The 27,834-nt window shown below is 44.8% G+C and overlaps 1 protein-coding gene across 9 annotated transcripts in view; it reads right to left on the bottom strand.

Moving 5' to 3' along the window:
- SIPA1L2 (signal induced proliferation associated 1 like 2) overlaps positions 1-27,106 on the bottom strand; it is a 234,655-nt gene extending 207,549 nt beyond the window's left edge. For 4 of the 9 annotated variants that reach the window (XM_061161477.1, XM_061161484.1, XM_061161485.1 and 1 more), the window contains exon 1: positions 27,029-27,106. The gene's annotated coding sequence lies outside the window, so the exon portion shown is untranslated. Of the gene's footprint in view, positions 1-24,407; positions 24,492-24,981; positions 25,042-26,417; positions 26,664-27,028 lie in introns of those variants that run through there. The other 5 variants (XM_061161483.1, XM_061161480.1, XM_061161481.1 and 2 more) reach the window with 5 other exon arrangements.
- Positions 27,107-27,834: the final 728 nt, after the last annotated feature.

Below are 27,834 nucleotides of genomic sequence, written 5' to 3'. Positions count from 1 at the left end.
AGAGTTTGAAACTCAGGGTTGCCACAGCGCCCAAACCACTGTGGTAGGTACTCAAGAGACAGGCTGAATAAAGGTGCACCACACTTCACACTCATCCCACTGAGATTACACTGATTTTCTAAATACAATTTCAGAAACTACAATTTTAAAAAAAACTTAGATATAGGATCTCTGATTTTCTACTAATCCATCACCACCCCCCCCCCACACACACACCCACATGCATGCATGCAGGTACTGACTGTTCTCAGAGCCAGAGACGGTCACTGCGTTCTGACCACTGGGGAAGGCTGCTCCAGACACAGCATGTTCAGACCACACATCTGTGCCACAGATGTGGCATGCTCACAAGTGAAATAAATTCAAGGGCACTAACACTGCACGTATTTTAGAGGCATCTTTCATAACAGCACGAGAATGGACTTCATAATTGATTAATACTCTTCATCGACAATCATTACAATTTGATAGATACTAAAAGCTGACTCCAAGAGCTGCTAGTCAAACATAATTCCTAAATCATGCTCTCATAAGTCATGTAGACTAATTCACAGAGAGACAATTAGCCTTTGACACTGCACTTAATTTAATAAGTCATTTCAGAATTTTAATAGGAGCACTAACAGGCATGAAAGAAGAATGAACTATTTTTTTTGAGACCTTATAACTTACAAATTAGCTAATTTTTATTTTTAATGTAAATGTCAAAAAGCATAGTATCAAAGGGCCAGTAATTACTAATATAATGCCAAAAAAGACATGGATGTTATCTGAGTCAAGGTATCACTACTCTCAAAAATAGGCAAAGAGCTTTTTTTTAATTTATTTATTTTTAACTGAAGGATGATTGCTTTACAATATTGTGTTGGTTTCTGCCATACATCAACATGAATCAGTCCAGGTGTACTTATACCCCCTCCCTCCAGAGCCTCCCTCCCAAAAATAGGCAGAGTATGAATGGTATTTTTAAAGTAAACACCAAACTCTCTAACTTAACTCTTAATGACAACTGAGGAAAATGTCTCCATGGTCATGGAAAGATAGCTGTGAGAACTAAATAAAATAATATACATAAACAGAAGTAATTCAGTGCCATATGAATAAATTACATTATTAATATTAAAAAGTAAATTCCCTGAATGAATTTAATGCCTTTAAAGTGTACATATTTTTTCCTATGCAACAAGTTTAAATGAAAGAAGGCAGTCAAAGGATTTAAACAAATCTAATGCTTAAACTCTAACATAGGAGATCAAATAATTTTCAAAGGACATCTACTTACATGATACTCAACTTAGATTATAAATGCCTTTATGGTAAAGAACATGTACTGAAAACATATTTATTAGACATAAAAGTATCTAATAAATGTTTGCTAATTACTTGTCATGAAAACTTCTGTTAAACACAACTCAAAAATACAAATCAAAAAAGATTACATAATAAAATAAAACCAAATTTACATATTAAGCCAAAAAAACTATACAGAAACATACTAATAGTTTTAAAGGACACATATATCTGTCAGAGAGCTTCCCACGCAGCTCAGTCAGTAAAGAATCTACCATCAATATAGAAGACCACCCGCAATGCAGGAGACCTGGGTTCAATCCATGGATCAGGAAGATCCCCTGGAGAAGGTAATGACAACCCACTCCAGTATTCCTGTCTGGAAAATTCCATGGACAGAGAAGCCTGGCGGGCTACAGTCCATGGGGTCACAAGAGTCAGACACAACTTAGCAACTAAACCACCACCACCATTTACCTGTCTCTATAATTCAAATATTTTAATATTATGTTTTTCCTGTTATAAAATTAGTATGTTCATTTTAGAAAAGACTGGGGAAAAAAGGCAAAAAAGAAAAAATGATAATTAGACATGACACAATCATAATAACCACTGTAAATTTTTTAATGTATCCTATTCTGTAAATGCATATGCATACTTAATTTTCCTGTGAAATGGGGATCTATTATATATACTGCCTAGCAATAAATTTTTTCATTTAATATTCTATGCACATTTTCCCATGTCATTAAGCGGCCTTATAAAACAAGCTATTTAATTGATTTAAATTACTTGATCATATGGAGAATCATAATTTAATGTCTTACTGCCAATATTTTTTCAGTTTCTCACGCTGTAACTAATACTAAATGAGCATCTTTCTACATAAGTCTTTTAGAGCAACGGTGATTATGTCATTGGGCTAAATTCCCCACCTCAAATCCCCACACAGTTATTAACCTCCTACTTCACTAAAAACTGCACAGAGCTTGGCCTACCAGCCTGGAGTGACTGGAATACAGAGGAAACCTACATGGTCCCTTTTTCCCTCTGGCCTGTTAACATCTGACCCAGAGCCCTGGAGGAGCAGCTTTGTTTGAAGTCTTCCAGCACAGGAGCAGGGTTACCTGGGAATGTTTCCATTTCCATCTCCCACCCAGACCCCACCTTTCATCTCTGGAGGGGAACAGACAGAGAATCTCAGGTCCAGCCTCTCACAAGGGGACAAAGGTCCAGCAAGAGGGGCACAGAGGACAGACCACCTGGAACAGGTACGAAAGACTGAAATATCAGAAAACAAACAAGTGGGCTGTGCACTGCTCTCAATATCATCTCTCTTGCCCTACCCTCTTAACACAGCCTCAGCCAATTATATATGATCCTCCTCTCACTTAAAACATTATCTTTGCATTTGGGTACTGTCAGATGACCCAAGTTAATAAAGGTTTTCTGTACTTGCTGCACATTTGTATCCCCATGCACGTATCGCAAACACGAGGATGTCCATGTGCAGTTAGGGGCTGACCAGCACTCCTGGTGAGACAAGCCCTCGAGCCAGAAATACCCATTAAGTACCAGGCAGGCCAGCCTGGCCAGAAGCGCTATGACGTCCCTCTGCCCTACCTTCATTTCCCAGCACAAAAGAACTCTTCCAGAACTTGCCTGCTTCAGTTAACAACCTGCCTACCAGGACAGGTTGTTAGTGCAAGGACACGGATTTAACCCCTGGTCGGGGAAGATCCCACATGCCATAGGAAAACTAAGCCTGTGCACCACAACTACTGAAGTCCATATGTTCCAGACTCCACGCTCCGCAACGAGAGAAGCCACTACAACGAGAAGCCCTCGCGCTGCGATGACGAGTAGCCCCCAATCGCCACAACTAGAGAAAGCCCAGTGCAGCAATGCAGACACAGTGCAGCCACAGCTAAATATTTTTTAAAAATTAAAAAAAAAAATTTTAATTAAAAAAAAAGAACTCTTCCAAAGATTATCCTATCCACCAACTACTCCCGCACTACACACCTGTCTTCATGAAGTCAGATGTTACCTAATGCTATTCCCCCACTTTTAAAAGAGGCGGTTGATTTTAAAGTGACACCCTCTCTAATGGATTGTATTCCACAATTTAACTTCGCTTCTCTGAAAGCTAACTCAGGGTAATGACCCACGTCAGCTACCTTCGGTGCAGTTGGGAAGCTGCTGGACTGGTATGGTGAGACTCATGACTAATCATGACCATTACGCATATTAGAGCTGTGATATTTTATAGTTAGCTGTCAACTGTGACATAAACGTACACAAAATCCAGAATCCGTTTTGTTCACCAAAAGACAAACGAACCATACGTTTACAGAATAAACTGGCCACCAGTGACAGATTCAATGATAAGTTGTGGAATACATAATTTGATTACTTTTTGCATAAAAGTTTAAAGTGAATATACTGAATTTACTGAAAGTGCTTTAAAATCTCTTCTTTCATTTCTATCAATGCAAAAATGCATGTCTTCCATGAGAGGGTCTCTCTATAACCAGTGTTATTAAAACAAAACCGAGGGCTTCCCTAGTGGTCTAGAGGTTAAGAATCCACCTGCCAATACAGGGGACACAGGTTCAATCCCCGGTTGGGGAAGACTTCACGGGCCACAGAGCAGCCACCCGCCACAACTACTAAGCCTCACTCCAGAGCCCACACGCCACAACCACTGAAGCCGGAGCACCCAGAGCCTGGCCCTGCGGCAGGAGACACCACGCAATGAGAGGCCCATGCAGTGCAGCTAAAGAAGGTCCACGCGCAGCAAGGAAGCCCCAGTGTAGCCAGAAATAAATAAATAAATCTATTTTTTTTTTAAAGCAGAAACTATTTAGATATATATTATCTCCTGCAAATAGTATGTCATCAATCTGACTCTGACTAGATAAATTAATAAGAAATAGGCAAGCCCACTTACCACATCACAACCTTTAAATACTGATACGAGTGGCCTCTGTTTGAAATTAACTGCACTTACCATGGGAAACTGCTCCTTTTTGCATTACTTTTGTTTGGTCATAGTTACAGAACAAGAAAATGTGGCGTGTGTAATTGTGACTCATCATTTTAATCCCCTAATGCTCAGTTTCAAGTGAATGAACTGCACAATTCTTTAAATGCCTTTCTTTCTTCCTACATGTACTGTGATCGCATTCATAGGAGTGTCATTTTCTGGGTTAAGTCTAAGGACTATCAAAAATGACAGGAAGGAGAGAGATTTGCTTATATCTACAGATTTTTTAAAATGAAATACATGAGAAATTCTACTGAGTTTAATGAACAATAAAATATGTATAAGCTCTCTGGGGTCTGCCTTCAAACCTCACAAACAGACACAACGCCACACACAACACTGACAAGGACCAACGCTGGCAACTGGACGGGACGCCAGGTCCCAGGATCAGCTCAGGGCTCAGGCCCCCTCCTCAGGGGAGCCCCCCACCTCCAACACCAGTCTCCACAAGCCTGAGCTCATCACACCACTAAGGCAAGTGTCTGATAAAAGCAGAATAAAGTGCATACATAAAGGGAAATAAAGGCAATACAACTGGGGGAAGCACCTCTGTCGAGAAAGCAACTTTGGCTCACACTTCTAAAAAGGAGTTTTAAAAAAAGCTATATGAGCTAACAAATAAGACCCAAACGCAGAGGGCCAAGGATGCTCTCTGACCTTCAGCTTAAACTTCAGCTGAGAAGCTGAATGAGCAGGATGGTAAGCAGGACTTTCCCAATGAACTTGACAAGGTCTCTATTCCAAAAGGTATTATGCTGAAAATATAGCATTTTTGTAAGACTCTTCATACTAGATTTTCTTCAAACCTATGCTGATCAAGGCTTCAGAAGTCCTAGATCAGAGGCAAAAAGCAAAGTTACAGGTGGTCTCTAGCAGTCATCCACTCCTCCAGTGGAGTCAAGGGGGATGACCTCTAGGTGTAACAAGGGTCTATACGTTCTCCAAAGGCACCAAATATAGAACTGTCTTCCAACAATTCGGGATATTACCTGTAATCTAAACATTCAGAGATGACACGATTGTGGATCATGAGCAAGCCTAGCCTTGCACTGTCCATATAAATACAGAGTGAGCCTAATGTGTAACCAAGTTTAAACTTTTACTAATTTTGAAGTAAATTAAAAGATCAAATTGATTTTAATAATATATTCATTTTAACCTAATACATCCAAAATTTTAACAAGTCATCAAATGTTAAGAAATTAGTAAGATTTAAAAACAATTTAAATAAAATAAAAAATAAACATTCAGAAGAAAGCAACAAGGATATAAAACTGTGAACAAAATCAAGATACTACTTTAGAGACAATGTTAGAAGGATCTGGACACCTCCAAATGAAGTTATACTTCGAGAACAGAAAAGACATAATGGCAAAAGAAGTTCTTGATGAGGCTCAAATTAGTTAATTTCCAGTAACCGTGTACTGAACAGGACCTTTCAGGTGCTGTGTGCCTGTTCAATCCACAGCAGCTGAACACCAGGAAGCCACGATGGTTTTGGACACAGCAATGTTAAGAACTGTCCCCAGGGTTCAAAGCAGGGCATGACAGGTCTTTATTTTGAGTCCAAAGATAACAGAAGAAACTAAGTGGGAGGTGGGAGGTTAAAAAAAAAAAAAACCACTTCTGTGAGAATTATTAGGATATTTACAATTTTTTTGGCATCTTCTCCCACTCTTCCCATGAAAGACATAAGCCCTGAGACACCAGCACCCTCTCCAGAAGCATTCCCTTTTCCTTCAAACCATTCTACCTTCAAATCAAACTCACTTAATATATGAGATACAGGCCCACACTCCCTGCAGGTGCTGCCAAATACTTCGTGCAATAGTGCAGGCTGAAAAAAATGAAGGATTTGGGTGGACGGAATAGTGACTTATAAGAGCAAAGGCTGATGCAAATGTTTACCCATTAACTGAAAGTCAAAGTGCACACATTTTGGAGGCATGTCAGGTTTAGCCAGATGCCAATAAATCACCAGGCTAGTTTTCCTCCCTTACACAGGAGTTTAATACTTCATTTAAGAGAGAGACACCGTCCTCTGAAGTTATATACACTTGATCTAGCTGATTAGGCTCCACATGGGGCTCTTTTGTTCACTACAAACAAAAAGATGTTAAAAACAACCCCAAACTTGCCACAGTGCAAGCTGCAAACACACCATCTGCAGCTGCTCAGCCACAGCTACTGCCCCCAAAGCCAGTGAAAGGCTTGAGGAGCGCTCCTCTTCGCTCCAAGTTATCCTCAGCAGCTGTGTTCTCATCGCTCGGGAGGTTCCCTGATTCCTTCCACGCTTAAGTTATTGGCAAAAACTAGCAAACTCAGCACAAGCCATCTGCACCGCAGCCTGAACAGACAGCAGCCAGTGAAAGGAAACCAAGGCGACTCCCAGATTGTCAAGAGGCCCTGATGTTCCTGCTGAAAGAAAAACCGCTCAGCCTCTCCAGCCTTAAAAAAGTCAAGCATCATTTATTTCAACCAGGAGTTTCACTTCCCCCCTTTTCATTGGTTACTGGAAAATGACGAAGGCAATTCTATCACTCAGATTGTCATTCAAGAACATGAACGCTCCAACCTCCAGGAAAAATACAGAAGTGTGAATAAACTCAAAGCTGGCTGCAGTCCCTGAACTTCTCACGGTCCCAGCACATTACAGGTGTCATCAGGTGACCGCATGGAAGGAACAGCTATGTCTGGTACCCCCAGGATCACTCTGCACATCCTTGGAAACCCACAGGATGGCTAGAGAACACAGAAGTCAAAGCCCATGCAGGGTGACCACTCCCCACCATCACCACGCTTGGCACCCAGGGGGCAGTGACCTTGGCCCCTGGAGTCCAAACAGACTCACATCTGCTCCCCTGGGTCCCTCAGGCTGCCCATCCCATTGATCAGATTATCACTTGAAGAGCCTTTCAAGGTGCTCGCAAAGAGTCTACCAGAGTTATTTTAGGGGAAAGCAGTGTGATGTTCAGGCGTCCCTGGTGGCTCAGATGGTAAAGAATTTGTCTGCAATGCAGCAGACCCAAGTTCAATCCCTGGGTTGGGAAGATTCCCCCAGAGAAGGGAATGGCTACCCACTCCAGTATTCTTGCCTGGAGAATTCCTTGGACAGAGGAGCCTAGAGCAATGCAGCCCATGGGGTCTCAAAGAGTTGGGACACGACTGAGCAACTAACACGCGCACGCACACACACGCGCGCACACACAGTGTGATGTTAGCTCCTTAGAAGAGGGGGAATCACAAGCACAACCTCATCCTTAGGCTTCACCCGAGACCCCAACACAGCTCCTCTCTGAGTTGGAGAGGCCCCAGGACCCCATGGCATTGCCTTCTGAATGACACATGAGCCAGAGCCCCTGCACTCGCTGGGGAGGTTTCTGCTCCCCAGAAACCCTCTGGCTCCTGAATAAATGATTACCAGGGTTCCAGTCATCAAGTGTCTCTTAATCCTTCTATTATGAGATTGAATTTTAAACGGGGAACTGGGTCCTTTATCACATTCCCTAATCCATGTCCCCAGGAACATTTCTTTCCAAGTTACAGAATCTGTCTGCAACCTCGTTATTATCAGACTTTCTCCCTCCCACCCTCCACCCAGAACTGCACTAAGAAGAAGCAGCTGCATAGCGCAGGGAGCCCCGCTGGTGCTCTGGGACAACCCGGAGTGGCGGGATGCAGGGATGCGAAGGCGGCTCAAGACGGGGGGGATGCATGTCTATACACGGCTGACTGATGTCACTGCAGGGGGCAAACTAACACAACATTGCAAAGCAGGGATACGCCATTAAAAAAATAAGGGTAACTGGTCGAGAAGTGGAAATCAAAATAGAAGACAGCACTGGCTCCAATTTAAAGAGAATTCCACCAAGAGCAAATACTACTAGGAGGTTGACTCTACTTCCAGAATGAACATGCCATAAGAGCAACACCCTCTTCTGCCTACCCACCCCGGAACCTGAGTCCCTCCCTAGGACAGTGCCTGGCAGGACAGAGTAGGCAGGAAGTATCTGACAAGTAAGTGACTAAGTCTGAGCATGCGCTATGTCAAAGGCACGGCCACTTCTGCAGCATCAACGGGGACACTGCTCAGCGACCCCTGACTGTGAGCCATGATCACGTCACTGAGCTCTCCGGAGGACCAGGGCAGAAGTGATACAGGTTCTTTCTGCGGTCTTCGGATGACCACGTCCTGAGGGCCCCCTCCCCTTCGGCCAGCCTGAGTGCAGACGTGCCCAGTGGGTTCCCACCAACCAGTGAGGACAAGACCAGAAGCGGAGAAACAAGAGGCAGGGAACCCGGGTCCCTGAGTGTCAGGAGTCCACCTGCCCAGACCTCGAGCTGTCACTCAGGAAAGGAGTCAGCTTCTTTCTGGTTTGACATTGCATTCTGGCGTCTCTTTTAGAGCAGGTAGAACTACCCTACTAAACACAGCTTTAAAAAAAAATCTTCACACATTGACAGCATTGTGTGGGGGGATGTGTGTACACTGTATATAAATATTAAACCAGTACTACTGATGAAAACTTTTCCTTGGTTTTGATCATAGCTGGAGAGGTTTAGCAACTTGAAACTCCAGTAAGAGTGGGCAGAGCAAAGGGGGCAGTTAATCTTGGCATCTTATTTTTAGGTCAACTAGGATTTCATTTTGCCAGCAAATATCTCCTCAACACTGATGATTTTAAAATCTCCTAATATTTCAGCCTTATTTGGTTAGTTTCCTCTATACAGTGTCATAAAACAAAAGTCAGGAAATTTTAGTCTTCAGAATTCTGGCATTTGAGCTAGAAATTACAGATGGCCCTCTGCCTCCCCAGGCTCCACACGTGCAGATTCAACCAATCGCAAATTGAAAATATTTTTAAATTTCCAAAGGATCAAAACATGAATTTGCCAAACACCTGCAAATATTTACATAGCATTTACACTGTATATGTAGTAGGAGTAAATTAGAGATAGTATAAGTAAATTAGAGATGAGGTAGTATAAGTAAATTAGAGATGATTTAAAGTATATGGAAGGATGTGTGTAAATTATATGCAAATACTACACCATTTCATATACAACACTTGAGCATCCCTGGATTTTGGTATCTGAGTGGGGGGCATTGTCCTGAAAACAATCCCTATGAATACAGAAGATCAACTCTGTTCCTCAAAGATGCCTTACAAAAACTTATTTTCTATTTCAAACTTCTTTAAAAAGTTAATCACACATCTAAGGATAGATTTGCAAAAATAAAGAGATGTGCTTTCTTTTACCTAAAGTTTTCCAAGTAGCAAATACAATAAATGGATGATGCGTATGATGGGTCTGGGTCCATTTCTTCAGAAGCCAGAGAGCTCGGCTGAATGCCTGGAGCTGGCCGACAGCCCTGCAGCACGGCCAGCAAACCAACAGAAGCAGCAGCTGGTTTTCAAGAGACCCACTCAGAAAACGGCCATCTCAGATGTGAAAACCACACCCCTGCTGGGAAAGGTGAGACTTAAGAAAAGTATACAAACACCCAAAGAAACTTGTTCCTAACATCACTTGACAACAGGATCTTTGAAAAGAGCATGTGACCAAGGTAGAGGTAAGCCAGCCTGGTATAATATATTTAAAAGTGGATGGGAAAGCAGAAATTATTTTGCTGAGAGACAGAAGCCTTATACAAAAGAGTACCTATGGCAGGATTCCCTTTATATGAAGTTCAAGAACTGGCAAAACTTACTCAAAACAAAACAAAAAAAAGGGACAGTGGCTGCCCAGGTTGGGGGTCGGGAGGGAACCCTGGGGAGGACCTGAGATAACTTTCTGGGGTGGCAGGTACATCTTAAAAGAAGTATGGGTTACACAGGTACACGTGTGCATGCACGCAAAGCTCTTTGCAACCCTATGGACCATAGTCCTCCAGGCTCCTCTGTCCATGGGGTTCTCCAGGCAAGAATACTGGAGGAGGTTGCCATGCCCTCCTCCAGGGGATCTTTCCGACCCAGGGATCGAACTCTTATGTCTCCTGCATTGGGATGAATGTTCTTTACCACTACTGGGTCTCCTTCATCGCAGATGGATTCTTGACCTTCTGAGCCACCAGGGAAGCCCTACCCAGATACATGCATTTGCCTAAACTCCTAGAATGATACACTTAAAATGCATGCATTTCACTGTATAAACTTTGCCTCAAAAAAATTTTAAAGTTTTAGACTCAATTATGACATGTATGCTGAAGTGCTTAGCAGTGAAGTACACTGACATGAGCCACTTATTTTGAAACACTTCCACACACACACACACAAAAAAAGGATTGATGGGTAGACAGAGATGGGTAGGAATATACAAAGCAAATATAATGAAATGCTAACACTCTGTAGAATCTAAGTGGTGAGTATACGTGTCCAGGATACTACATAATTTTTTCATCTTACCTATGTGAAATTTGGCATGAAAATAAGCTGAGGGAAAGTATATGCTAATTATGCTGAGATGTCTTGTTTTAGAGTGTAAAGGAGTACGCGAATCTTACTCAGCACTTACTACTACTTCACAGGACATAACAAGAGCTTGTGGATAGCAACTGAACACTTGTCCCAGGGATGCCAGAGTGGTGGATGAGGTGTTTGAGCGACCGAAGCTCTCACTGTCCACAGCCATGCTTCCTCAGGCTGCCTCAGTTGAACACTTTGATTGCTCAAAATAATTTTAAAGTAAATGACTTTGGTATATTAATTACCAAAAGTTATAAGTTTCTAAATAGAAAGTCTTAAAACAATGTGACCTTGAATTTCAAATATAATACTTGTGTGGTATTCTCTGAACAAACAAATGAAACAAAGTCAGTGATTTCATACCAAAATAATGTGGCTAAAAGGTACAAACTTTCAGTTAATTAGATGAATAAGTCCAGGGGATGTAATTAATGTATGGCAAGGCACCTATTATAGTTGGTAACAGTGTAAGGTATATTTGAAAATTGCCAAGGGAGTAGATCTTAAAAGCCCTGGGACTTCCTTGGTGGTCCAGTGGTTAAAACTCGGCACTCCCAATGCACGGGACCTGGGTTCAATCCCTGGTCAGGAAACTAGATCCCAAATGTGCAACTAAAAATCCTAAGTGCCACAACTAAGACCCAGCACAGCCAAATAAATAAGTAAAAAAAAAAAAGTCATAATTCCAAGAGAAAAAAATCGGTATCTCTCTATATGGCAACAGACTATGTTTAACTAGACACTGTGATATTCATTTGACAATACATAAAAAGTAATGAATCATCATGTTCTATACCTGAAACTAGTTTCATGTTATATGTCAATTACATCTCAATTTGTTTTAAAATGTTGGCTTTTCATCTCTGATGAGTCCAAAGCATTTTCTCCTCTAGGTTTACAGACACATTCTATAATCTTTAGCAAATTACAATGGGGGAGGGGAATCAGATTGACTATCTTACATGACAAGTAAGTTAATCAACCACTGAAAATACTGTCCATCACTTTTCCTAAAGTTTCTTTTGATAATAAAATCCAGTTGAAAGGTTGCAAAACCCAAACCAGGCTGGGATCTAAGTTTGGTCCTAGGCAGAGTAAATTGATGGAGACAGTACTATGATCTGAGAAACCACTAACAGAGAGAGGGTTTAACTTATATCTGCTGGTCCATACAGAGCCATGAGTGGCTTTGCATACAAGAGCCCTTCAACAAAAGTTCAAACCTGACCATTTTCCAAAGCCTAATCCAGATCCTACCGTTTCCTTGAATGTTCTCCTGACTATACGTCCAAACACCACGCACTCCATCACCCACAGTCTTTACTCTGAAAGAAGCTGCAGTGCCCATCAACCCAAGAGTCCCTCTTACATAGGAATCTTCTAATATCTGTGATGAATGGCCATCAGCCAGGCCAGGTCACCAACACGGCAGCCCGTTCTACCAAAAACAGTGGGCCTAGGGGGCAAATCACTCTCCTCGAATTCTCTTATTTATAAATTGGTACCAAGAGGAAGACTGATTCCAAGATAATCTCAGGGTTCCCCTGAGGCCTGAAACACTGAGTCTGGTCATTTGCTGAGTGTGCCATGCACTTCCCCAGGCCAGAAGCCTGGGATGGAGTTACCAGATCCCTGCCCTCAGGGCCTCACCCCCCAGGAAGCCCCCTGGTAACCTGGAAATCTCAGATGCCAGAGTTTAAAGAGAACCTAAGATTGTGTGGCTCCACATCCCCATTTGAAAACTGGCTGGAAGCAAAGTAAGACAGACAAAGACACCGAACCACTCCAGCGTTCCCTGGCGGCTCAGATGGTAAAGAATCTGAACTACAGTGTGGTTCAATCCATGGGTCAGGGATATCCCCTGGAGAAGGTAATGGCAACCCACTCCAGTCATGTAATGAGAACGCATGGACAGAGGAGCCTGCCAGGACCCACGACTTCCAAAGAATCAGGCGCAGCCAACAACACTGAACCCCTCCCACCTCCGTCTTCCGCAGCAAAGAAATGCTGCTTTGCGCTTCCATGGGAGGTCCCAAAGGCTTTTTCAAAAATTCTCATCTTCCTGCTTAGTTTTACCTTTTCCAGAAAGTTCAGTTGGGGGCTTTTAGGTGTTTTGTTTGTTGTGTTTTTTTTTTTTTGGCCACGCCACATAGTTTATAGGATCTTAGTTCCCTGACCAGTGATCGAACTCAAGGCCCATGGCAGTGAAAGTGCCACCACTGGACCATCAGGGAATTCCCAGAAAGGTCAGTTTTAAACAGGGGAAAACTTGCAGTGAGAGTGAAACTGCCAGTCACTCAGTCGTGTCTGACTCTTCGACCCCATGGACTGTAGCCCACCAGGCTCCTCTGTCCAGGAAATTCTCCAGGCAATAATAACGGAGTGGGCTGCCACTCCCTTCTCCAGGGAATCCTCCTGACCCACAGGTTGAACCTGGGTCTCCCGCATTGCAGGCAGATTCTTCACCATCTGAGCCACCAGGAAAGCCCCAGAGCTTGCAGGAATAGGTAGAAAACAAGCAAATGTTGTCCCTAGGCTGCTGCCTGCAGGCCGGCCTCTCTGCATCCTCCTCCACGCCTCCCACAGCAGAAGGCAAGCGCGATAAGCGTTTGTGGACCAAGCGGCAAAGGAAACCGTGAGATGAAAGGCAGAGCCTCCTGAAACCCTCCCAGGGCCTGCTCCTCACTCCGTCCACGAATCCTGGGCCAACTCAACATCCCCTCTGTGCTACAGCGCGTCTGGGAAAGAAGTGTGAGCTGTGATGCGGTGATGCCAGGCCGAGAGGATAGATTTAGAAAGCTCCACATAGCCAGACACACAGCGACAACAGCCATCAGACATCACCCAGATTTAACTAGCCTAAAATTAGCAGTCGGAGCAGAGTAGTTACTGCACGGATGGCGTCAGAGCTCTTCTGACTGGCCGACTGCCAGTTTTAAACAAATCGTCCTGCTTTCTCTACCAGGGAAACAATATTTTGGAACAGAGCCAGCCAAGCATTTCTGCGGCTGTTTCCATTCTCGCTCCGCTATTAATGTTTTATAATTCAGTGACAAGGTGAGCAGAGCCTCTATGGGCTACGTCTGTGAGGGGGTTATTTTCTTTGTTGCAAGCACTCATTCTTTGGATGAGTACTTTAGTATGGTGCAGGAATCCTTTCAAATATTTAAATGCCTGAAATTTATTTAGGGCTTCACATTCAACTGGCTTAAACAAAGATAATGCAAATCGGGCGAAGTATAAATGCAAAATGAAAATCGGTTTCCTCTGATCCTTCTTTTCATCCTGGCAAAGACTCAGGAGCGAAAGAAATATTCTCCACAGGATCACAGGAGAGCCCTCTCGCTTCCCAGCAGAGAGGAGAGAGCCTGGTTCAATCAGCAGAACTGTTAAACTACAAAATTTCTCATGAATAACAGAAGATCCACTGGCTGATAGAAGGGTTTTAGGCTAGAACAATAGCTTTGCAGCCTGTTCCTGGCTACCACTTCCCACTTGCAGGGGCAGAAGTGAGATAATTCTCGCTATTTCCTCTGAATACACTTTCTTTACCCATGTCCCCCTTTCCTTTTATGATTTATTGAGATCAATAGGACCCCACAAGGTACGTAGGGTCCCACATGGGGGCAGAAAGGCGAGTTTAAACTCTTAAGAGCTAAGATTCAGAAAACCACGTGTGTTCTCTCTGAACTCTCAGTTTTCACATCGTTGGTGGGGCGGCGGGCGGGGGGTTGTAAATCGCATCAGCCTTGTAAGGTTCTCCTTCAGTCTGTAGGAGACCACAAATAAAAGTTCAAGCACAATGGCTGTTTTGAAATCTACCTTCAGGAATCTCTCTTCCCAGTTCTTTATCCTGTTCCTACGTCAAAAACATTAACCTCCCTCACTCACTCCTCTCACTTAAAACTTTTTCTAAAAAAGAGTGGATATATGTATATATAAAACTGATTCACGTTGCTATATACCTGAAACTAACACAACACTGTAAATCAACTTACAATTCCAATAAAATTTTTTAAAATAAAAAAATTAAACCTTTTAAACAGATCCATTATCCCAAGCAAATGACTTCCAATGATCTTCAAATAAACAAAGCTGTTGGTAAATTAGGTGATTTTACTATTATTTAATCTCTCAGCCTCACCCGCAACTCTCATAGCAAACCTTAATACACCCATTTAATAAAGCAGGAGTTACAATGACATCCCCCTGAATTCATGCACTATAGGAATTAGTACTAGGTCAGGATATTAAGATAAAAGGCTTCTACCTATGCTTAGGGAGCACCTACTACACGTAAGGCATAAGTAATATTCCAACATACCCCGCAATCCTCAAAGTAAAAGGACTATGTTAACGGAAGGTGTACACTATACTACTGATCGGTTTTACAAAATCATTATTTGGGTTTTACAAAATCATTATTTCCTGTAGAAATTATCATCAATTGAGAGAGAAAAGTTAACGCTAAAGAATTCAGAAATCCTCTCTTTCCAGTTATCTTTATTAAGGAGTCCAAACCAGACTTGTAGGTGAATTGCAGCTTCATCTGATTCCAATAAGGCCAAGGCCGTGCAGCTGTGAGTTGGTATCAGACTTTGAAACCTGGGAAAGGTGTAAAGCACGCCTTCTCACCCCAGGGTGCCCATCCTCCCCGAACCACACCCCTTGGAATGGGGCAATAATGATATAACAGATGGAGTTCCGCTTCACCCTCTTCAGAAACCACTTCTCCATTTTCAGCACTTTGATATCAGAGTTCAATTACAGGTCATTTCAAGTGACCCAGAAAAGATATAAAATGAGGCATAAAAGGCTGTTTGGGTAGATCATTTACAATAGAAATAATGAGAACCCCAAGGCAACACTTCCTTAGTTCAACAAAAGCCAAGACACACAGTGCTTTCATGTTTAAACCTGGGGCTTTCAATCCTGCCTTTATCAAACATTTGTTTGCTAAGAGGCTATTACGTGGCAGAAACCGGGGCAGTACAAGGATACAGCAGTAATGACCAGAGATGTCCCTGCTCATATGGCACTTACATTCCATGGAGGGGAGGCAGAAGATAAACACAGGAAAACCAATGTGCCATCAGGTAAGGCAGTGAGAAGCACGGTAGATGGTAGATTAAAACGGCTCAGCGCACGGGGAGGCTGGGTGGGGCGGGCAGTGCGGACAGAGCTGGCAGCTACCAGGCCCTCCCCTGCTCCCCTCGTCCCCTCCAGCCCAGGTGCTCTCCAGAAGCTGGGACCCTGGCCCCTCGTGCACCTGGCATGACCTCGCACTCAGTCCCAGCCAATATTAACCTGCACTTTCAGAATTGTTCTTGCTCTTTTTTTTTTATTAATTTTTACTGCAGTATGGTTGCTTCTCACTTTCTTCACTTTTCATAGTTGCTTTCCAATGCCGTCTCCGTTTCCACTGCACAGCAAAGTGAATCGGCTGTACATACACATTTACACCCTCCCTTCTGGAATTCCTTCCCATACAGGTCACCACAGAGCTTTGGTTCCTGGTGCTACACGCTGTATTCACATTAGTTACCTATTCTATACATCAACACTGTATATGTGTCACTCCCAAGTCCTCCCACCCCTCCCTTTTCCCCCTTGGTGTCCATACATCTGTTCTCTAAACCTGTGTCTATTTCTGCTTTCCAAATAAGATGATCTATACCATTTTTCCAGATTCCACATGTTAACATACAATACTTGTTTTTCTCTTTCTGACTTACTTCACTCTGTATGACAGTCTCTAGGTCCATTCACGTCTCTACAAATGACCCAATTTTTTCCTTTACATGGCTGAGTAATATTCCACTTTTGTTTATGTTACACCTCCTCTTTATCCATTCCTCTGTTGATGCACATCTAGGTTGTTCTCTTGTCCCGACTATTGTAAACAGTGCTGCAATGGATATTGGTGTGCATGTATCTTTCCGAACTATGGTTTTCTCTGAGTTAGAAGTTTCTAGATGACCACATGCTTAGTGATGTCCTTCTATCCTCATTCTGGGTCTGCTGTCAGCTATGCTTCAATAATATGATGCTCCCCAGAAACTCTGCAAGGAGAATGGTATCCTCCACCACGTCATCAGTCTCCCACCCCACCCCCAAGGTGAAACCTCAAGCTAAGCAACCCACTGGGCTTCCCTGATGGCTCAGATGGTAAAGAGTCCAACTGCAGTGTGGGAGACCCAGGTTCAATCCCTGCGTGGGAAGATCCCCTGGAGAAGGACATGGCAACTCACTCCAGTATCCTTGCCTGGAAAATTCCATGGACAGAGGAGCCTGGTAGGCTATCGTCCATGGAGTTGCAAGAGTCGGACATGACTCAGCGACTTCACTAAGCAACTCACAACCAATTCTGGAAGAAAACCGGCCAAAGTAAAAACTGTCCTCAGGATGAAGAACAATTACGGTAAACAGAAGACCTATGAAGGGCAGCATCTGTCTTATGCTTCCATTCACAAGACCCTGCAGGCCCAAGAGAAGCTGTTTCCAAACAACCTTGAACTATAACCAGAGAGGGTGAGAGAGCAGTGGTCTCAGGACCCGGGCCACACATTTCAAAGCGTAACAAGCAAACTCTTAAGATGCAAAACACTCCAACATTCATTTAGGTTTATTATCAGACTTCTTAAAATGTGTATTATTATGTTTTATAATGTCCATCCCCTGGAGGAGGAAATGGCAACCCACTCCAATATTCTTGCTGGGAAAATCCCAAGGACAGAGGAGCCTGGTGGGCTATAGCCCATGGGGTTGCAAAAGAGTCGGCATGACTGAGCAACAGAGCACGCACTTACAATGTCTGTATTTAACATGGTAAAGTTTTATATATATATATATATATATACACACGTATACGTATATATACATACACACACATATATATACGTGTGTGTGTGTCAGTCGCTCAGTCGTGTCCAACTCTTTGCGACCCCACAGACTATAGCCCGCCAGGTTTCTCTGTCCATGGAATCCTCCAGGCAAGAATACTGGAGGGGATTGCCATTCCCTTCTCCAGAGGAACGTCCCAACCCAGGGATCGTGCCCTGGTCTCCTGTGTTGCAGGCAGATTCTTTACCATTTGATATATATATATATATATATATATATAGGCAGGAGACATGGATTTGATCCCTTGGTCAGGAAGATCCCCTAGAGGAGGGCACAGCAGTTCACTCCAGTATTCTTGCCTGGAGAATTCCATGGACAGAGGAGCCTGGTGAGCTAAAGTCCATGAGGTTGCAGAGAGTCAGACACGCCTGAGCAGCTCACACTTTCACTTCTTTACACACACTATATTAAACACTCACACGCACAAGCACATATAGACAAACGTGTATGTGCACATATGTATATTAAGCACAGGATATTCTGGATAGTCGGGATGCACACTGGAAAAAGTTTAGAGACCCTACTACAAAGAAATCACTGTTCTTTAGATTAAGTCACTAAACACTCCAAAACAACAGCATGTGTCTTGTATGAAGAACCCAAAGCATAATTCCTAAAATTACTTATTAGAAACTTCAATACAAAGAGGACTGTACCCCTACCCTATTTCTAAACCATGTGAATATCCACTGTCCCAAAGGGTACAACAATTATCAAAGTCCCCTGAAGATAGTGAAAGCAATCATGCAGACCACACTGCTACTGTGCCCTAAGCATTACAGTCAGAGATTTTTTAAAAATGTCTACATGATGGTTCATCTAAGCATACATAATTTTGCGTTCACCCAAGCATAATTACTTTCCACAGTAACCATTTTTAACACTGGCTCTTTACCTGGATTTTTTTTTCTTTCACTTCAAAGTACTTGAACACATTACTAAATAGCCTACTTTAGACTACTCTGATTTCTTAAACAGCTCAACTAACTGGGGGCTTGTCCTGGAAGATTTAGCAACTACACGAAAGTGAAAAGTATAGGGTAATCCAATTGGCAGCACTGAAGACACCCTTAACGGCTAAATGATTATTTATGAAACAGGAAGAAAAGAGTATCAACTAATTAAGACACAGGGAATTGGGGAAAGATGGTCCCTGTCCCCAAATATCTGAAAGCCATTCAAAATAAGACAATACCAGACTGCAAGATGTGTTTAAGAAAGTCCACAACATTCTGCTTTTTCCCCACCATCTTTTTGGTGTTTAAGACTCCAGAGGTCACAGGTCACAGTATAGCCCTAGCTTCTCAGTCCCTGCCTCAGTCAATCATTGAACATCTATTTCTCAATTCCCCACCATGCAGAGCATGGTTCAAGCTACTAGGGACACATTGAAAATGAACTCAGTTCTTGGAGTACCTTGGTCAGCAAGACCAACAAAGAAGGCCTGACATGATCTTTCAGGATATCTGTCCACTCCAGTATTCTGGCCTAGAGAATTCCATGGACTATATAGTCCATGGGGTCACAAAGAGTTAAGACATGACTGAGCAACTTTCACTTCACAACCAATCCTAGAAGGAAACTTCCAGAGACACCATTCACAGTTTAGCCAGCAACTTAGGTAAGATAGCTAATGTGCAGACAGCATTTATTTGGGAAGGTTGGCAAAGGTGCTTTGATAGTAGCATCAAATTCCCAAAAGCACTATGGGAAGAATCAGCCAAGATAAAATTAGACAAAGTCCAATGAAGGCTAAGTCTTGCATTAGCACAGGACAGGAAGACATGGCTTCAAGACAGCATGTGACTAAGAACCAGAGGTTCGTATGAACAGGAAACTCTCTGAGTTTGAGTAAAAAGGTGAATGTGAACTTGATAGGACCTGCAAGTTGAGGGAAGGGCACCCCTATTCTACTCTGCACAGGTCGTGAGTGGGAAGACCAGCTCCAGGCCTCACCTGGACGGGTACTGTCCCGTGCGTAACTAGAACACCTCTACAGAAGGCTTAGTTCTGGAGGCCACCAAGGGGATGGAATTCCTATTCACAGGCAGAATTAGAATTCAACTCGACAGGTAAAATACCACCTTCCAGTGATCAAAACATCAGAAGGGTGGAACTCTCCATTCCTTACTAGGCCACGTGTGGGTATATAAAGGGACCCCAACATCAAAGAAGGCTTAGTTGAGTTGGTCAGTGATTTCCAAACCCTGGTCCACAGTGAAGTTTTCACTGATCTTTGCAAAAGGAAAAGTATCTGTGTATGGTGGTATATACGCCTGTGGGAGTAATTTAACCTATGCGCTCTCTGGTCGAAGAACTTTCCTTACGTCTGTAATGATATCATACATACATGTCCTCCCTTTTGTTGTTCTTCTCTTCTTGGTATATCAGTGTACCTTGATGAAATACCTTGACAGTAGACAGGAATTGCTGCTGTTAATTTTCAATATATGTAGCAACATAAAAAGTGGCAAATCTGACAACGTGCAAAATTTAATTTTTGTCTCTGATTTTTAATTTTAGAAGTAGATAGAAACAAAAAGTATAGGAATGACATGAAAGGATAACCTTATGGATTTTTGTGGTAAAGAGATACTATGACAATGAAACTCAACTTACCACATATCTTCTTCCTTGCTATCACCCAAATTAGCTATACAATGTTGTATGGGGAGCAAAAAAAGATACACACACACACACACACACATATACATATACATACACATACACACACATGGGGCTTTCCTGGTGGCTCAGACAGTAAAGAATTCACCTGATCCCTGGGCTGGGACACAACTGAGCAACTAATACTACTACAACACACACAGACACACAAAGAGGCTTCCCAGTTGCTGCTAGTAGTCAAGAACCTGCCTGCCAATGCAGGAGACATAAGAGAGGCTGGTTCGATCCCTGGGTTGGGAAGATCCACTGGGGAAGGAAATGGCAACCCACTCCAGTGCTCTTGCCTGGAGAATCTCATAGACAGAGGAGCCTGGTGGGCTAGAGTCCATAGTGTCACAAAGAGTCAGACACGACTGAGGCGACTTAGCATGCATGCACGTGCACATACACACATACATAAAGGAATTGGGTTACACTAAATGTGAAACCTCCCAAGAAACAGAACCTCTACTGTAAGATCTGGCTTCCTTGGACCACTCTTTGGAACCAAAGTTTATGAATCAAGTTCACAAAGGATCAAAATAATTTATCTCTGAATTTACGAGGCATTTAATTCCTATCACACTGTTATCCTTCCTTCAAAAGGAAGTCATGGCTAAATGTGTCTGTAACAGAAAAGCAACTTCTGAATCCTTGATTTTCAGGTGTAAACTAAGTAAGGTATAACTCTCATGAATGTTCATGTGCCAGCTTTGTTGTTTAGTTGCTAAGTCATATATGTCTTTGTGATCCCATGGACTGTAGCCCACCAGGCTCCTCTGTCCCTAGTATTTCCCAGGCAAGAATACTGGAGTGGGTTGCCATTTTTCCTTCTCCAGGGGGTCGTCCCAACTGGGGGATCGAACCTAGGTCTCCTGCTTGGCAGGCACTAAACCACCATGCCAACTTATTATAAATCAAAGAAAGAAAAGACAAGCATGAAAAAATATAAGCTATCCCAATCAGTCATGTTCATTACTCTATATATACATTTATTTAAAACATTATAAAGAAACCTAAAATTTTGGTGCTGAAAGGGATCATGGAAAAACTTTATCCAAACTCATCAGTGCTAGACCCTAGAAGCAGGAAGCCAGAGGTTCCTGTCACTTCGCCCTGCAAGGGAACAGGTTCATTAATAGAAGGAGAAAATCTGGAACATGGTTCCCTATATTCTTTAGGCATGTACTTCATATTTCATTCAAGTTCAAAACAGGAGGAGAAAAAAAAAAAAACTTTGCTTTTCAGTTGACAATAATAGAAATTTTCTTCAAATTCAACATTCAAATCTTTCAAATCTTTGAAGGGATTTGTAATCCTAAACCACCACCTTAAGCAGATCATAAATTCAAAGACACAATGCCTTCCTCAATCTCAAAAAAGAAAAAAACACACACACAAAAACCCTTTGCATCTATCAATTATGACTGGGGACTAGGGGGCTATATCTACATAAACACACAGTTCTTTGGAAAGTATGCAGGAAACACAACCCCTTTAAACTAGTTTTCATGGCCAAACACAGTACTCTAAAACCAGTTTCAGTTACCAGACCATTGCCCTTTCAAGATATCTCGCTATTATATTTTCACTTTGAAGAATAGATAAGATTTCCAAAAAGAATAACCCTATAACCCTTTGACCTCAGGTAAAGAGATCCCTCAAGGTGGACAGGTGTTTATCAAGCTCAGGTATCAGGGAACCCTTCTAAATACCATTCCAGTCTCAAAAGAAAATAAAACAAAACTTACAAACTGTATTACACAGCTTTAACTACAATAAGTACCATAAAAGTCAAATCATGATGCTGACAATTTCCTTCTTTCATTCCAGAAAATTATAGCTCTTTGAGAAAGGCTAAGATTTAAACACATCAAAAGCACTTGATGGAAAATTTACACTTAAATCAACCAGGGGAAATGTGCAGCCCATACTATAAAGCCAGAAGCTCCACTTCCACACCTGCAATTTATCTCTTGGTTTATTTTCGACACCAAATGCTTACACTGCTTCTTATCCAAGTTCATTTCACCCCATCTATAGGTAGCATGTGGGTACTGATAAAAGCTGTTTCTGATTTCATTTCATTCCCTACTTCCCAGATGTTTGCGAGAGAGAGGTCTATTTTTTTTCTCTTCAGCTATTTGTGAATATGCTCTAATTTAGAACCAACAAATTTAACATCATATTATAAGCTGGGTAAGACACACACACACAATAAGTAACAGCTATGAGAAATGTTGAGATATTTCTCCAGCTTCTAAATAAGTCTGCCTACCTAGGCAAGATTTGGACAGGCTGCCATGGTCTTACTTCAGAGGAAAAAGTCCTGAAAACACAAAATGAAGAACCTGCTGCTACCTAAATGGCCAACTACAAGTCATGGTACTTTGGAAAAAAGGGCTGTGCTTAGAAATGAAACACCCAATATCAGTTGGGGAAATAAAAATGGCCCCAACACAATGTTTGACTCCACACATGTATAATGCAACAACATCTCTTCCCTAAAATGCATCAACAGAGTCTTTAGAAAGAATCAATATTACGCGTACCAAAAACTCAAGAAAGATTGCACTTTCTCATGAATTACATTCTTTTATACTGTTTTGAATCAAGCAACCAGCTACTAAAGTAAGCAGAAAACATCCTTAGTAGAAATGTTATGTAAATAGAATTAATAAGTCTCACCGTAGAACTTTAAATTTTTCAAGTAAAAACAGACATCCTTTAAATTTGTGACTAAAAACAGTAGCCAAGTTGTCTCCTGAAATACATCTTTAGAAACACCAGAAGTAACAGACCACTTTATGACATCTACATAAATATTAGTTTTACAGGAAGTAATATATTTCAAAGAAAGCAACAGTTTTGGAGATTTTTTTTTTCTCCCATTACTGATTGTAAAACTGGAAAAATTACAACCTGGATTGGATTGCAGACAGCCAACTCAAAAGCGCAGTTTACTAAATGCCTGTCATAAGAAAGCCATCTAGTGTTAACATTTAGAAATGAAAACTGCAGACAAAAGAGGCAAAGAAAAGAAAAATCTAAGTGACTATTTGGAACTTACTGAGCAAACCTATGAGAATCACCAAAATTCTTTGTTTAAAAAAGAAGGCCATCCTTATCAAAAAACCGTATCTAATCTAAACAAAATTCAAAAAGTCTACAATCGCGTTTTGGCCAAAATCAGGTTTTTGGTGACCACAGTTCCGTGGCCAATGCACTTGATGTTTCCAATACTCACGCTGGAGTCATCTTGGGCAGAATTAATTTAACTGAAGCAGGTTAATGATGACAAATATCTCCCAGAGGGGCCATGCCAACTTGTTTTCTCTTCCCGAGAAGCATCGGCTCTCTCTCACAGATGATGAACCGAGATTGATTCTTTGGGTTTGCGGCGCGGTTGAAATTAATCTGTAGGTGCTCAAGGGGATACTCCCAGGACCTGGCCAAACTAGCTTCAAGGATAGGCGGGCCCCCAAGCAGGACCGGGAGCAGAGGATGGAGCGAGCCGCGGACCCAGGGGAGCTTGGGAGCCGTCGAGCCCCAGGGAAGGGCGCTCGCTGGCCGCTAGGGACCTTACAAAGAGGGGCGGGCGCCGCGAGGGCTCGCGCCCCGGGCACACCGCCTTCCCGGGGAATAAACCCCGCAGCAAGTTCAGCAAGTAACCCCGCCCGGCGCGCCGGGGAGCCGCGCCGGGCAACCTTTCTCTCTTTTCTCGGGTTAGTCACGGAGGAGTCGCTGCGCGCCCGGAGAGTCCTCGTTTAGTGCTCGCGTCAACGAGACCGGGATAACCTTTCAGCCGATCGATAACTTTGAGAACGAACGGCGACAGCTTCTCTTTCACCCCGGGCTCCAGAGCGCGGGCGCATCTGCCAAGTCGGACCCCCGCCCCGCGCCCCGGCCGCGCGGTTGGCCCCCCGAGGCGCCCCCAAGGGCCGCCCCTCACTTCGGGACGGTTCTGGGACACGACCCGGAGACTCCCGAGCGGACCCCGCCTCGCCTCCCGTCGCTCGTCGCCCGGAACGCACCTCGGAGACGCAGTCCGCCGCGACCTGCTGCAGCCCGCGAGCTCGCGGCGGCGCCTACCGGGGCCGCCTCCTCGCCGCCCGCCGCTGCCCGGGGCTGCCCATCGGCCCGGACCCTGCCCGCGCCGGGCTCCGGCGGGAGGCGGCCGGGACCCGCCGGCTGCGGCTGGAGCGATCGGCCTGCGCTCGAGCGAGCGGGCGGGCGGGCGGTCGGGGCGGGGGCGCGGCGCTGCTCCTCCTCCTCCGTCCTCCTCCGGCTCCGCCGGCTCCTCCCGGGCTCCCACTCTGCAGCGCCGGCTCCCGACGCCGCGGCCCGCCCGCCCTGCGGCCCCGCCCCCCGTCCGCTCCGCGGCCTCCCATTGGCCCCCGCCCGCCGGCCCCCTCGGCCCCGCCCCGCGATTGGGAGCCGGCGCCGTCCTTCCCGCCGCCCCACGGGGCTCCGGGCGCAGCCGGTGCGCGGTTCCCAGGCCCCGCGGTGCACTGGAGCGGCGCGGCCGGGAGGGGCTCGGCGCTCTTCCTGCGGGGAGGGGGCTGCGAGCGGCGCGGCGCCCGCGGCCTCAGGCGGGGGGCAGCCTACCTGCACCCGCGGTCCGGGAACGCTGTAGCCGTCCTCCTTGGGATTTGTTTTCGCCCCTCTGGCAGCGATAAGTTAAAAATCCCGAAATCTGTTGCAGTGATGTCGTAATTGGCGTCTTACTGGGTTCTCAGCGACAGTTGCCGAAAATTCTTACTGAGCAAGACATAATCTTTTTTTAATTCCTACAATTTGAGAAATGTGATTCTTAACTGGGGAAATTGACGCGTCGTGGGGCCCGCACGTTGAGCCAACCAAACCTGGCACGGTGGCCCCGCAGTGGTGTGCCATCTGCTTTTCCCTGGCTGCCTCGGCCTTACCGGGCTGGTCACGGCTAAAGGTCACCGTGTTGAGGAAGTCTGAACTTCCTTTGTTGGTTGAAGATGATGTTGAAGGCGATGAGAGGAGGAAGGGGGCTGTTTGGCTTCTTCAGAAACGTAAGGCCTGGAATAATATCAGTAGGTCTCTGTCTTTGAGCAGATGAGCGCTGGCAATCGCAAACTGGGAAACCATGGTGTGCGAACGGCAGGGGACCCGGCATCTCGTATCATTGGGAAGATGGTATCAAGGCCTTGAGGAACATCGCTGGCTCCCTAATTCTCCCTTCGCTTCATAAAGGAATTACTCTGCTTAATGTAGACAAACTGAACGTTTTGAAACTTCCGCCTGGTGGGCACCGTTTCGAATTTGCTTTCAGCAAGTGAAATGATCTGTGTGGCACCTGACTCTTTCAAGAGTAACTACAACCTTCCCATGCACGAGATGCTCAACACAGACCTTGGGAGAATTCTGAAAAGTCCCAGAGCACCACGCAAGGAGAGTCATCGCAGGGTCCTGAAAAAGAATCCACTGAGAAGCCTGAGAATTATGTTGAATCTAACTAAACCCACGTGCAAAAGCCATGCACCTGGGCAGGCTAAGAATCAAACCTCCAGGAGGCTAGGGCAGCAGTGGCCCTAGAAGCCAGATCAGATGGGGAGGGGTTCCAGGCAAGAAGACTTTAGTAGGAAAGAAAAGAAAGGAGGAGGCTGTATTTGTAAAGAAACTGAAGAAGTCTTGGGCGGGGGGCGGGGGCAGGAAGGGAAGGGGGTCGGCGGAGGCGTGGGGGTGGGGGAGGCTGCAGAAAGCAAGACTCCGGCCACTGGGAAGCCCCGCAGAAAACCCACCACGGAAGAGAAGAATCCGGCTGCACAAACTTGTCTGTGTTTACCCCCTGAAGGTCAACTCATTTTGGACAGCTCATTTTGAATAAAGACCTGATCAAAGACTCAGTGAGAAACACACACACATAGACACCCTCGAATCTGGCTCCGCGCCGCCCTCTGGCAGTGTCCCTGCCGGTACACTCTCCGGAATCGCGCCCCACCCCACCCCACCCCCACGGCGCCGGGTCCCCACCCCCTACACTCCCAAACCCCCACCCCCCTCCACACACACACCTCCCAGGAGAGGCTGGGCGTCACCGGCCCACGACAGAGCTGCCGGGTCCTACGCAGGCACCTGCCCCAGGATCGCCGCATCGCTGGATCACAGAAGACGGCCGGAGGGGCGAGCCTACCGTGCGCCCGCTCCCAGGGCTCCCCAGACGTCCCCGGCGGCCCTGTGCCCCCAGGAGCTGGGGTGGGAGAATGCCCTGAGAAACATAAGGGAGGTCGGGCGACGCCAGCGCGCAGGAATGCTGCGGAGAACAGACCTTTCCGAGTCTGGAAGAGGGCTGGAGAGGCGTGCGGTCCAGGCTCCCCAGCCCAGCCCCCGGGCCCGCCCACTCCGCCTCCAGGCCGCCCTCCACCCAAAGGAGAAATGCTCTTAGATCTTGATCTCGATGAAGAGAAAATGAACTTTTTATACCCACCTTTTCTACTTTGCTAGGACATGTTGATCACCCAGGAAGCTTTACCTGAAACTATCTTGAAACTATGTAATTTGCTCGACACTTGAATTGGTTGCTAAAAGATTAAAGGACCTCTGAGGACTTCTGAAGCTATATTGGAGCTGACTGTGCCTAAAGGTTCAGTAACAGGAATAGACTGCTAGGCAGAGGCTACTTTACCTTCCAGTCCCACCGCTGGGTTTCCTGAGCCGGCTTCACCGTGGCCCAGCTGCTCAGATTGTGTTCCTTGAGACACACAGGATTCAGAGTTTTCAGTTCCTCCTTTTCTGGAGGTTCTTCCTGGAGAGATAATGTTCTCAGTACTTCCCTATCCCAAACACACCCTAGAACATAACCCTCTTAAAAGTTAGGGGCGGTCCCTCCCATGCTATATTTCTCTGTGATCTAAAGCATGTAAACATTGTACAGCCTTTTATATCTCTGTAAAAGAGGGCTATACAATATGGGAATGCATTTAATAAGACATGCCAGAGAGCAATATTGTGACATGACCAAACCTCTGTGTTCTCCTGTCACCTCATTAGCAGTATATACCAAGTTTGCGCTTTATTAACAAACATGTGTGGAGACCCTGTGATGTTCCAACAGGTGCTGGGGATATACACGTGCAGAGGACTAGGCCCTGCCTTTCATCAGCTCTGCCTCTCACCTGTGCGCATGCCCACACATGGCAGACACTCTACTAGAGGTGTGGACACGGGAGCAGCCACGGACGGACACCTCCTGCAGGAGCCGAGGGAGAACAGACCTCCGCCTTCACACCACGGTGCTTCTCACTCTTCACAGAACTGCACGTGTCCTCGTTTTCCCCACTGTTCTAAGGGCCCTGAGGAAAAGAGCCACACCCCCTCAGCCTTTGGACTCCTAAGGCAGTGTCTGCGCCAGGCTGCAGATTGTCTCCAAGGTGGCTCTTGGTGCTGAGGCTGCACCGTCCACTGTCTGATAGATGAGGAAGAAGCTTTGAC

This window comes from Dama dama, chromosome 15 (assembly GCF_033118175.1).
Source record: "Dama dama isolate Ldn47 chromosome 15, ASM3311817v1, whole genome shotgun sequence".
Classification (NCBI taxonomy): Eukaryota; Metazoa; Chordata; class Mammalia; order Artiodactyla; family Cervidae; genus Dama; species Dama dama.
This window is presented reverse-complemented; position numbering and strand designations above follow the sequence as displayed.